At 47.6% G+C, this 13419-nt stretch overlaps 4 non-coding genes across 4 annotated transcripts; 2 read left to right on the plus strand and 2 right to left on the minus strand.

Moving 5' to 3' along the window:
* Nucleotides 1-6955: 6955 nt before the first annotated feature.
* trnag-gcc (transfer RNA glycine (anticodon GCC)) lies at nucleotides 6956-7026 on the minus strand. Its single transcript has one exon. It is a non-coding gene; the product is annotated as a tRNA-Gly (tRNA).
* A 136-nt stretch (nucleotides 7027-7162) lies between these two features.
* Nucleotides 7163-7244, plus strand: trnal-cag (transfer RNA leucine (anticodon CAG)). Its single transcript has one exon. It is a non-coding gene; the product is annotated as a tRNA-Leu (tRNA).
* Nucleotides 7245-8371: 1127 nt separating this feature from the next.
* trnag-ccc (transfer RNA glycine (anticodon CCC)) lies at nucleotides 8372-8442 on the minus strand. Its single transcript has one exon. It is a non-coding gene; the product is annotated as a tRNA-Gly (tRNA).
* Nucleotides 8443-8574: 132 nt separating this feature from the next.
* Nucleotides 8575-8656, plus strand: trnal-cag (transfer RNA leucine (anticodon CAG)). The gene has a single exon. It is a non-coding gene; the product is annotated as a tRNA-Leu (tRNA).
* Nucleotides 8657-13419: the final 4763 nt, after the last annotated feature.

Genomic DNA, 13419 nt, shown 5'->3' on the forward strand with positions numbered 1-13419 from the left:
TGGAAAAAAAAACTTCGAATGAGCGGTCACCGTTATTTCATCATTTTTGCTGTATACACTACGTAATACAATTGCCTACCCAGTACGGCAGCCTTACACATGGCATCTCTACCGGTCGGGTTATTGCTGCTTCCTGTTCCATTCTCTTCCTTCTCCCCCAATAAGAGCACCACATCTTCCTCCTCCTCCATGTTCTCCAAGACCAGCACCACCTCTTCACTGCCACCATGGGGTCACCCAGACCCTCAAAAACCCCTCTGCTAGTGACCTCAACCCCTGATGCTGATGCTAGTCATAACAAAACAATAACAACCATAACAAGAGTTATGTTCTTAATACACAAAGACAATCCATGTAAGAAAATGCCATAAATTACACACACAGACTTGGAGGGTTTACGCTTTCTTTTATCAAAGTAATCCTGCTCATTTGTTCACGTCAAATAATATTTAAGTATTCCTGAATTGCTCTTGTGCTATATGTTAGCAGGACCAGCAAACCGCCTCGCTGGCATTGCCGATGCGTTCAGGTGCAGTGACGTGCTCGACAATCAGTGAATATAAGGTAATAGACTCCTTGTTAGTATAGTGGACCAGACAGGGAGTTGAGTTCATGTGCTCTTTAGCTTTTGGTGGGGCTCTTTGCGGGACAACAAAAAAGCCGCTAAGCCTTGTTTCCAAACAGGGACCTTACGCGTGTTTGGCGAACATAACAACCACTCCACGACTGAAACTGTTGCTCTCGTTCTATCTGTTAGCAGGACCAGCAAAGCGCCTCGCAAGCTGGCATTGCCGATGCGTTCAGTGCATTGACGTGTGCTTGACACTAGGTGAAGGTAGTGCAAAAGACTCCTCGTTAGTTTTGTGGAAAGTATGTCTGCCTGTCACGTGGAAGACCATGGTTCGATTCCCAGACGGGGAGTTGACCTCCAGTGCTATGCAGCTTTTCGTGGGGCTCTTCTTTGTGGGAAAACAAAAAAGCACATCAGCCTCGTTTCCAAAGAGGGACCTTACGCGTGTTTGGCGAACGTAACAAACACGACACGACTGAAACGGTTGCTTTCGTGCCATGTGTGAGCAGGACCAGCCAACCGCCTCGCTGGCATTTCCGTTGCATGCAGGTTCATTGATGTGTGCTTGACACGAGGTGGAGGTAAGGCAAGAGACTGCTCGTTAGTATAGTGGACAGTATCTCCGCCTGTCATGTGGAAGAACAGGGTTTGATTCCCCGATTCTCTTTGATTCTCTTTGATTCTCTTTGCGGGAAAACAAAAAAAACCCATCAGCCTTGTTTCCAAACAGGGACCTTACGTGTGTTTGGTGAACAGAGCAACCACTCCACGACCGAAACTGTTAGCAGGACCAGCAAAACCGCCTTGCACGCTGGAATTGCCGAGGCGTTGAGGTGCATTGACATGTGCTTGACAGTAGGTGAAGATCGGGCAAAAGACTCCTCGTTAGTATCTTCTTCTTTTCCTTTCGGCCTGTCCTGTGAGGGGTCGCCACAACGCGTCATCCTTTTCCATGTAAGCCTATCTCCTGCATCCTCCTCTCGAACACCAACTGCCATAAGGTCTTCCCTCACGACATCCATCAACCTTCTCTTTGGTCTTCCTCTAGCTCTCTTGCCTGGCAGCTCTATCCTCATCATCCTTCTACCAATATACTCACTATTTCTCCTCTGGACGTGTCCAAACCATTGAAGTCTGCTCTCTCTAACTTTGTCTCCAAAACATCGAACCTTGGCTGTCCCTCTGATGAGCTCATTTCTAATTTTATCCAACCTGGTCACTCCAAGAGCGAACCTCAACATCTTCATTTCCGCCACCTCCAGCTCTGCTTCCTGTTGTCTCTTCAGTGCCACTGTCTGTAATCCGTACATCATGGCTGGCCTCACCACTGTTTTATAAACTCTGCCCTTAATCCTAGCAGAGACTCTTCTGTCACATAACACACCTGACACCTTCCTCCACCCGTTCCAACCTGCTTGGACCCGTTTCTTCACTTCCTGACCACACTCACCATTGCTCTGGACGGTTGACCCCAAGTATTTAAAGTCCTCCACCCTTGCTATCTCTTCTCCCTGTAGCCTCATTCTTCCCCCACCACCCCTCTCATTCATGCACATATATTCTGTTTTACTTCGGCTAATCTTCATTCCTCTTCTTTCCATGCATGCCTCCATCTTTCTAACTGTTCCTCCAGCTGCACCCTGCTTTCACTGCACATTACAATGTCATCTGCAAACATCATGGTCCACGGGGATTCCAGTCTAACCTCATCTGTCAGCCTATCCATCACCACAGCAAAAAGGAAGGGGCTCAGGGCTGATCCCTGATGCAGTCCCATGTCCACATTAAATTCTTCTGTCACACCTACAGCACACCTCACGGCTGTTCTGCTGCCCTCGTACAAGTCCTGTATTATTCTAACATACTTCTCTGCCACTCCAGACTTCCGCTTGCAGTACCACAGTTCCTCTCTGGGTACTCTGTCATAGGCTTTCTCTAGATCTACAAAGACACAATGTAGCTCCTTCTGACCTTCTCTGTACTTTTCCATCAACATCCTCAAGGCAAATAATGCATCTGTGGTACTCTTTCTAGGCATGAAACCATACTGTTGCTCGCAAATACTCACTTCTGTCCTGAGTCTAGCCTCCACTACTCTTTCCCATAACTTCATTGTGTGGCTCATCAACTTTATTCCTCTATAGTTCCCACAGCTCTGCACATCACCTTTCTTCTTAAAAATGGGCACCAGTACACTTTTCCTCCATTCCTCAGGCATCTTCTCACGCACTAGAATTCTATTGAACAAGCTGGTCAAAAACCCCACAGCCACCTCTCCTAGATGCTTCCATACCTCCACAGGAATGTCATCAGGACCAACTGCCTTTCCATTTTTCATTCTCTTGAATGCCTTTCTAACTTCCCCCTTACTAATCATTGCCAGTTCCTCGTCCAACACAATTGCCTCTTCTACGCTCCCTTCTCTCTCATTTTCCTCATTCATCAACTCCTCGAAGTATTCTTTCCATCTTGCAAGCACACTGCTGGCACCAGTCAACATATTTCCATCTCTATCCTTAATCACCCTAACCTGCTGCACATCCTTCCCATCTCTATCCCTCTGTCTGGCCAGCCTGTATCGATCCTTTTCTCCTTCTTTAGTGTCCAACCTGCCATACATGTCATCAAATGCCTCTTGTTTTGCCTTTGCCACCTCTACCTTTGCCCTGTGTCGCATCTCAATGTATTCCTTTCGCCTCTCCTCGGTCCTCTCAGTGTCCCACTTCTTCCTGTACTGTGAGGTTCCACCACCAAGTCTCCTTCTCTCCTTTCCTGCCAGAAGATACACAAAGTACTCTCCTGCCTGCCTCTCTGATCACCTTGGCTGCAGTGGTCCAGTCTTCTGGAAGCTGCTCCCGTCCACCGAGAGCCTGTCTCACCTCTTCCCGAAAAGCTGCACAACACTCGTCCTGTCTCAGCTTCCACCACATGGTTCTCTTCTCTGCCTTTGTCTTTCTAATTTTCCTCCCCACCACCAGAGTCATCTTACACATCACCATCCTATGCTGTCTAGCCACACTACCTTACAGTTGGTAACCTCCTTCAGATTACTTCGTCTGCACAAGATGTAATCCACCTTTGTGCTTCGACCTCCGCTCTTGTAGGTCACCCTATGTGCGTGCCTCTTCTGGAAAAAAGTGTTCACTACAGCCATTTGCATCCTTGTTGCAAAGTCTACCACCATCTGTCCTTCCAAGTTCATTTCCTGGATGCCATACTTACCCATCACTTCTTCATCACCCCTATTACCTTCACCAACATGTCCATTACAATCTGCACCAATTACGACTCGCTCTCTGTCTGGGATGCTCAGAACTACTTCATCTAGCTCCTTCCAGAATTTCTCTTTCACCTCTAGGTCACATCCTACCTGTGGGGCATAGCCACTAATCACATTACACATAACACCCTCAATTTCAAGTTTCAGCCTCATCACTCGATCTGATACTCTTTCACCTCCAAGACATTCTTAGCCAACTCTTCTTTTAAAATAACCCCGACTCCATTTCTCTCCCCATCTACACCATGGTAAAATAATTTAAACCCTGCCCCTAAACTTCTAGCCTTACTGCCTTTCCACCTGGTCTCCTGGACACACAATATATCAACCTTTCTCCTAATCATCATGTCAACCAACTCCCGAGATTTTCCTGTCATAGTCCCAACATTCAAAGTCCCCACATTCAGTTCTAGGCTCTGTGTTTTCCTCTTCTCTTTCTGCCGAAGAACCCGCTTTCCACCTCTTCTTCTTTGACTTCGACCCACAGTAGCTGAATTTCCAACGGCGCCCCGCAGGTTGACACCGCCGGTGGCGGACGTTGTTAACCCGGGCCACGACCGATCCGGTATGGAATTCTTTGGATGAACGCTCATATTTGTTTGGCAAGGTTTTAAGCCGGATTCCCTTCCTGACGCAACCCTCTGCATTTATCCGGGCTTGGGACCGGCCGACAGTTTGCACTGACTTGTGCCCCCCATAGGGCTGCATAGCTAATCCTTGAACAACTCCCTATTATCCACCGGGAAATGAAAGACTGAACAGAACCCTCCTACAAATGTTACGCACCCTACAGGAAGGAAAAAATTACAGTGGAAAGAACATTTATCACACATCCTCCATGCGTACAATTGTACTCGACACAAATCAACTGGGTACTCACCATTCTTTCTCCTGTATGGTAGAACACCAAGATTACCACTTGACCGACTTTATGACATAAAACCTGAAAGTGACAGCCAAACAAAACAAGCGTATGCTGATAAATGGTCTTCGCAACTGCGGCAAGCATACAAAATAGCTTCAGAAAATAGCTAGAAAAGCTCAGCTGAAGGGAAAAAGTACGATGAGCAACACACAAAAGGCATTCCTTTGCAACTTGGAGACCGAGTACTGGTCAGGAATCTCTCAGAACGCGGAGGACCTGGAAAACTAAGACCTTATTGGAAAATGTCTATCCACTAAGTTGTTAAAAATATTGGAAATTGTCCTGTTTACCAAGTTTGAGCAGAAACAGGAGCTTGAAATCTCAGAGTTTTGCACAGAAATATTCTATTACCAGTCAATTACCACTGGAAAAAGACCAGACTCAAAATATAAACTAAACAGGACAGAATACAGAGGAATACACATATCACTGGTCTTGTGTACCTGTGAATCAACGAAACAGAACTCAACCTCAGACCATGAACTCAGAGCTACATCCCCTGAATGTAAACCCTTAAGGCGAAGTACTCAATCACTGCCAAAACCAAGCACATCACCCCGAGTTGTTGTGCAAAACCCAAACATGTCAATCCCACCTGGCGCACTTCATTCAGTGCCAAGACCAGCGCCTATTGTCACAGTTCCAGCGGATGTTATACCGAACGAGACCTATGAAAGGGACAATGTCAATGAAACTATTCCTGTTGAAAACAATGATTTGGAAATGGCTACTTCAGGTGAACAATGTGATAATGTGTCAGATTCAAATGGACATGAGGATATCACAACAGCACGGAGATCAATCTGAACAGTGAAACCGAGGGAAATTCTCACCTACAACAAGTTTGGACAGCCATCTTACCAAGCATGGAAAACATGATGTTTGCCTGTGTACCGTACCCAATCCCCTACTACCCAGCACAACCTGACATGTACTATCACTCCCCACCCGTTTGGACATGTTAGGTGTTAGGACAAAAGATTACAAGGACCTTGATATATGATGTTTTTGTACTGTGTGTAGCCTGACTTGAGACATTGGTACAAGATGCCGGAGTCTTCTTTTAAAGCAGTGGAGAGTGTAGTAGGATTGAAAATGCCTAATCAAAGGTTTAATTTAAAACAGACACCCCCTTAATTTTCTGGGTGATTTACCAATGTTTTTATTGTTATGAGTTTATACAATAGCAAACCAGCAGATGGTGCTGTCGCTGTGGACCAGAGGGGTATGCGCAGCTTCAGAAGTAAAGACTGTGGCCGACTGATTAACATATCCTGTTGTTTGTCCGCAGTCTGTCCACCGTAGTTTATTGGGAAGACTATCTGTGTGCCACTTGTTGCTGCTCAGCTTTCCCGAGATCTGGCGCTAACACTAGTGTGGAGCATAAATATGCTATGGTAGTGTGGAATGAGTGGACTATTCAGAAAGGGTCTGGTTCAACAATGTTAAGTGCTCTGTGTGATGTAGATACAAAAATAGTCAAGAGAGACAGAAAAAATATGAAAGCAATTGTGGAGTTCAGTGCATGCCAGGGACTTTCAAAGAGAGGAGACAGAGAATGACATGGCTGTCATCCAGGAAAACTTCCTTGAACTTTTGCAGATTCGAGGCAAATTTGACAAAACAGTTGCAGAAAAGATAGCAGATATTCCAAGAAATGGAAAGTATGCCCAAATAAGTGATGAAATACAAGATGTTGAAATGTCTGATTTAAAGGGAGATGAAAGTAAGGACCTGAGTAAAATGGAACAAGTATCTTTGGTGGTGCATGATGTGAAAAATGATGTCGTGGAAGGATTTCTCCATTTCACGCCAGATGATGGTTTAGACACGGTCACCTTTTTGCTATGATCAAAGACTCTCAGTAAATATAACATTGATTACACTGCCTGTATTGGGCAGTGTTATGACAGTACTGCAGTAATGTCCAGTGTTCACACTGGGGTTTAAGAAAAATTCAGAAGAGGTCCCTCGCGTAATCTACAAATTTTTGCCATGTGCGCCAAGTTGGTGAATTACATTCGCAAAGTCGACGCATATGACCCACTTCTGACAAGATGTGACCAACAAACACTTGGTTCCTGTCCTCGGTAGTCCAGTAACGGTAGGGGGAAGTGTGTGTTTTGCAAGCAGTTGAGTTTTACCTCAAATAGAGCTTAATATACACAAAACAGTCAACTGCATTGGCCAGGAATCGGACCCAGGCCTCCCGCATGGCAGGTGAGAATTCTACCACTGAACCACCAATGCTTGGCATGGTGGCTCTTGCACTTTGACTACATTGCAATGCTCTCGAACGGGTCACCCGCCCACCGGATGAGCAGACCCCCTGGGGTGAATAAAGACCCAGACCCTTTTTTCCTTCGAAACAACACAACATACTACTGTCAGGATGGCCGAGCAGTCCAAGGCGCTGTATTCAGGTTGCAGTCTCTATGGAGGCGTGGGTTCAAATCCCACTCCTGACAGTGTCTATCGTATAAAGACAATGTGTCCATTCTGTCATTCTTTTCCTTTTTGTGAGTGCGCCTCTGCTGGGGGAATTCAATGCTCACATGGCGAGTGAGAATGTGACCCGGAAGGGTGTGATGAAGGCGAACGCCTCCTCACCCCTCCCCGATCTGAGCGCGAGTCGTGCTTACTTATAGGAATAATGTGCTCGTCACAGACTGTCAATCATGAAAACGATCTTCATACATAAGGGTTTCGAGATGAGCACTTGACACCAGGACAACCAAAAGCCGCAGTTTGATGATCAACTTTGTGGTCATGTCATCGGGCTTGCTGCCGCATTTCTTGGACACTCGGGTCAAAAGAGGGGCGGAGCTGCAATCTGATTCCCACTGGGTGGTGTGTTTGCTTCGATGTTGGGGGCAGATGTTAGTTCGACCTGAAAGAGAATTACGTATTGTGAGGGTGTGCTGGTAATGTCTGGCAGAGTCCCCAGTCAGAAGGAGCTTCAACTCCCACCTCCGGCAAAACTTTGTCCATGTCCCGGGGGAAGCAGGGGACATTAAGTCCGAGTGGCAAATGTTCTGTCAACAGACTTTGTCTTCATTCTCATGCTCTTGACTTGGATTCCTACATTTCAGATGAGTATTGAGTCAGTAAGTCAGAGGCACTGGCATGCATATAAACATCAGAAAACTATGATGCAATGAAAAACAGCACAATCGAAGTCTGTCGGAGTGGCCAAGCCGTCCAAGCAACTCCATTCCGGTTGCAGTCTCGATGGGTATGCGGGTTGAAATTCTGCTTCTACTGTGATTAGACTGACAAAAACTGTCTGTTTCCTCTCCTTGGCTTTCCAGTCCAACAGAAATTGGTAAAACTAGGGTGTTATCATTGTTTCTGCCCTACACTGCCACGAAACAACACAAGGGATATTTGTGAGGACGGCCGAGCGCGCCAAGTTGGTGAACTGCGTTGATAAAGCCTCGCATATGACGCTGTTCTGACAAGATGTGACCAACAAACACTTGGTTCCTGTCCTCGGAAGTCCAGTACCGGTCGGGGAAAATGTGTGTTTTGCAAGCAGAAGGAGTTTGTACTCATTTACTTCAAACAGAGCTGAATATACACAAAACTGTCAAGCTGCATTGGCCGGCAATCGGACCCGGGCCTCCCGCGTGGGAGGCGAGAATTCTACCACTGAACCACCAATGCTTTGTATGGTGGTTCCTGCACTTTGACTACATTCCAATGCTCTTGAACGGGTCGCCCACCTGACAAGCAGACACCCTGGGTTGAATAAAGACCCGGATCCTTTGTTCCTTCTAAACAATGCAATGTACTACTGTCAGGATGGCCGAGCGGTCCAAGGCGCTGCATTCAGGTTGCGGTCTCTATGGAGGTGTGGGTTCAAATCCCACTCCTGACAGTGTCTACTGTATAAAGACAATGTGTCCATTCTGTCTTTCTTTTCCTTTTTGTGTGTGCGCCTCTGCTGGGGGAATTCAATGCTCACATGGCGAGTGACAATGTGACCCAGAAGGGCGTGATAAAGGCGAACCCCTCCCTGATCTGAGTGCAAGTCTTGCACACTGATAGGAATAATGTGCTCGTCACAGACTGTCAATAATGAAAATCATCTTCACACATAAGGGTTTCCAGATGAGCACTTGACACCAGGACAACCAAAAGCGGCAGTTTGATGATCAACTTTGTGGTCATGTCATCGGGCTTGCTGCCGCATTTCATGGACACGAGGGTCAAAAGCGGGGCGGAGCTGCAATCTGATTCCCACTGGGTGGTGTGTTTGCTTCGATGTTGGGGGCAGATGTCAGTTCGACCTGAAAGAGAATTACGTATTGTGAGGTGTGCTGGTAATGTCTGGCAGAGTCCCCAGTCAGAAGAAGCTTCAACTCCCACCTCCGGCAAAACTTCCTCCATGTCCCGGGGGAAGCAGGGGACAAATGTGTGGCAGGCGAGAATTCTATCGCTGAACCACCAATGCTTGGTATGGTGGCTCTTGCACTTTGACTACATTCCAATGTTCTCGAACGGGTCGCCCACCGGATGAGCAGACCCCCTAGGGTGACTAAAGACCCGGACCCTTTGTTCCTTATAAACAATACAATGTACTACTGTCAGGATGGCCGAGCGGTCCTAGGTGCCGCATTCAGGTTGCAGTTGCTATGGAGGTGTGGGTTCAAATCCCACTCCTGACAGTGTATAAAGAGAATGTGTCCATTCTGTTGTTCTTTTCCTTTTTTTGGGGGGAATTCAATGCTCACATGGCGAGTGACAATGTGACCCGGAACGGCGTGATGAAGGCGAACGCCTCCTCACACCTCCCCGATCTGAGTGCGAGTCGTGCTTACTTATAGGAATAATGTGCTCGTCACAGACTGTCAATAATGAAAACCATCTTCACACATAAGGGTTTCCAGATGAGCACTTGACACCAGGACAACCTAAAGCCGCAGTTTGATGATCAACTTTGTGGTCATGTCATCAGGCTTGCTGCCGCATTTCTTGGACACTAGGGTCAAAAGAGGGGCGGAGCTATAATCTGATTCCCACTGGGTGGCAAAACTTTGTCCATGTCCCGGGGGAAGCAGGGGACATTAAGTCCGAGTGGCAAATGTTCTGTCAACAGACTTAGTCTTCATTCTCATGCTCTTGACTTGGATTCCTACATTTCAGATGAGTATTGAGTCAGTAAGTCAAAGGCACTGACATGCATATAAACATCAGAAAACGATGATGCAATGAAAAACAACACAATCGAAGTCTGTCGGAGTGGCCGAGCCGTCCAAGCAACTCCATTCAGGTTGTAAGATCTACGGGTATGCGGGTTGAAATTCTGCTTCTTGTGTGATTAGACTGACAAAAACTGTCTGTTTCCTCTCCTTGGCTTTCCAGTCCAACAAAAATTGGTACTACTAGGGTGTTATCATTGTTTCTGCCCAACACTGCCACGAAACAACACAAGGGATATTTGTGAGGATGGCCCAGCGCGCCAAGTTGGTGAACTATGTTCGCAAAGTCTACGCATGTGACCCAGTTCTGACAAGATGTGACGAACAAACACTTGGTTCCTGTCCTCGGGAGTCCAGTGCCGGGAGGGGAAAATGTGTGTTTTGCAAGCAGAAGTAGTTTGTACTCATTTACCTCAAATAGAGCTGAATATACACAAAACCGTCAAGCTGCATTGGCCAGGAATCGGAGCCGGGGCTCCCGCATGGCAGGCGAGAATTCTACCACTGAACCGCCAATGTTTGGTATGGTGGCTCTTGCACTTTGACTACATTCCAATTCTCTCGAATGCATTTTCTGTCAAATGGCTGTCCGTTGTCGCACTCGTGCGGCTCCAACTTCCGGAGACAAATTCCTTGTGTGTTTTTGACATACTCGACAAAAAAAGATGATTTTGAATTTGATTCTGCTCATTCTGAATTAATTTACCTAATCTACTCCTACTAATACTTCCATTCACTCCACTATAATGTATTCCTCAGAAGTGGTTTGGGTTCATAAACCGTGGCTTTGGGGTCCACACAATAATGTGCAAAAATTACGTATCATTTAAAAATCCATACCTTTGTATCCTTAGCCTCGAGCCAATTAAAAGCACTGATGTGATAACATTGTGCCGTATCACGTGATACGAATATATATATATATATCTATATCTATCTATCCATCCATCCATCCATTTTCTGAGCCGCTTCTCCTCACTAGGGTCGCGGGCGTGCTGGAGCCTATCCCAGCTGTCATCGGGCAGGAGGCGGGGTACACCCTGAACTGGTTGCCAGCCAATCGCAGGGCACATAGAAACTAACAACCATTCGCACTCACAGTCATGCCTACGGGCAATCTATATATATATATATAGATATAGATATAGATATATATATATATGTATATATATCACCCCCAGTGCACTCTGCATTCTTTTCACAGTCCCCTCATATCGGTGCATCACCTGACAGGAAGGTGTCCTGTGACTGTTGCGGCTGTTTCCCTTGCCTGGACGCGGGTCACTGGGGCCCCTCTCTGGAGCCAGGCCTGGAGGTGGGTGATGAAGGCGAGCGCATGGTGGCCGGGCCCCATGGGCCGGGCACAGCCTGAAAGGGTAACGTGGGTCCCCCTTTCCATGGGGTCACCACCTGAGGGAGGGGCCATAGGGGTCGGGGTGCAGTGTGAGCTGGGCGGTGGCCGCAGGCGGGGACCTTGGCGATCCGATCCCCGGCTACAGAAGGTGGCTCCAGATGAAGACGAATCACCTTTTATTGTGATGAACATGCATGCATGTACACGAAATTTGTTCTCTGCATTTACCCCATCACAATGAACACATGCACATGTTAGTGGAACACACTGGAGCAGGGGGCCCCACGGTGGCAGGCGATGATCCTAACCATGGGCCACGGCTGCCACAGAATGTCACCTCTCTGACAGGGAAGGAGCCCGAGCTGGTGTGTGAGGTTGAGAAGTTCCGACTCGATGTAGTCGGACTCTCCTCCATGCACAGCTTAGGCTCTGCTACGAGTCCTATCGAGAGGGGTTGGGCTCTTTTCCACTCTGACGTTGCCCACGGTGAGAGGCGCCGAGCAGGTGTGGATATACCTATTGCCCCCCGGCTCGGCGCCTGTACGTTGGGGTTCACCCCGGTGGACGAGAGGGTAGCCTCCCTCCGCCTTCGGGTGGGGGGATGGGTCCTGACTGTTATTTGTGCCTATGCACCAAACAGCAGTTCATACTACCCACCCTTTTTGGAGTCTTTAGAGGGGGTGCTGGAAGCGCTCACGCTGGGGACTCCATCGTTCTGCTGGGGGACTTCAATGCTCACGTGGGCAATGACAGTGAGACCTGGAAGGGCGTGTTTTGGAAGAACGCCCCCCCCGATCAGAACCCGAGTGGTGTTCTGTTATTGGACTTCTGTGCTCACCACGGATTGTCCATAACGAATACCATGTTCAAGCATAAGGGTGTCAACACGTGCACTTGGCACCAGGACACCCTCGGTCGCCGTTCGATGATCGACTTTGTGGTCGTGTCATCGGACTTGCGGCCGCATGTCTTGGACACTCGGGTGAAGAGAGGGGCTGAGCTGTCAACTGATCACCACCTGGTGGTGAGTTAGCTCCGATGGTGGGGAAGATGCCGGTCCGACGTGGCAGGCCCAAACGTATTGTGAGGGTCTGCTGGGAACATCTGGCAGAATCCCCTGTCAGAAGGAGTTTCAACTCCCACCTACGGCAGAACTTCACCCACGTCCTGGGGGAGGTGGGGGAAATTGAGTCAGTGTGGCCCATGTTCAGCGCCTCTATTGCCAAGGCAGCCGACCGAAGCTGTGGCCGTAAGGTAGGCCGTAAGGATTGCCGCCTGTCGGGGCGGCAATCCCCGAACCCGTTGGTGGAAACCAGCGGTGAGGGATGCCGTCAAGCTGTAGAAGGCCTGCCAGGCCTTTTTGGACTGTGGGACTCCTGAGGCAGCTGATGGGTATCGGCTGGCCAAGCGGAATGCGGCTTTGGTGGTCGCTGAGGCAAAAACCTGGGCATAGGAGGAGTTTGGTGAGGCCATGGAGAACGACTTCCAGACGGCATCTTTGTGTGTCTTTTTAAGCTTCCGTTTTCAAAATATTTACTGAATTGTTTTCCAAACACTCCAATATCATCTGATTAAAGGTCTGATTAAAGAGTGGCCGAGACGCAACTTTTGATACCTCATTTGTGCGTAGAAAATTGTTGTTTACGATCCTTTATGTTTGCACGTGTGTGCAGAATTAAATAGCATTTATTATTATTATTATTATTATTATTATTATTATTATTATTATTATTATTATTATTATTATTATTATTATACGGTGGCCCGACTGGTTAGAGCGTCAGCCTCACAGTTCTGAGGACCTGGGTTCAATCCCCTGCCCCACTTGTATGGAGTTTGCATGTTCTCGACCGTACCTGCGTGGGTTTTCTCTGGGCACTCTGAATTCCTCCCACATCCTAAAAACATGCATGCATGGTTGGTTAATTGACTACTCTAAATTGCCCGTAGGTGTGAATGTGAGTGCGAATGGTTGTTTGTTTGTATGTGCCCTGAGGGTTTTCTCCGGGCACTCTGGTTTCCTCCCACATCCCAAAAACATGCATGGTTGGTTAATTGACTACTCTAAATTGCCTGTCGGTGTGA

Source organism: Phyllopteryx taeniolatus, unplaced genomic scaffold (assembly GCF_024500385.1).
Source record: "Phyllopteryx taeniolatus isolate TA_2022b unplaced genomic scaffold, UOR_Ptae_1.2 contig_29, whole genome shotgun sequence".
Classification (NCBI taxonomy): Eukaryota; Metazoa; Chordata; class Actinopteri; order Syngnathiformes; family Syngnathidae; genus Phyllopteryx; species Phyllopteryx taeniolatus.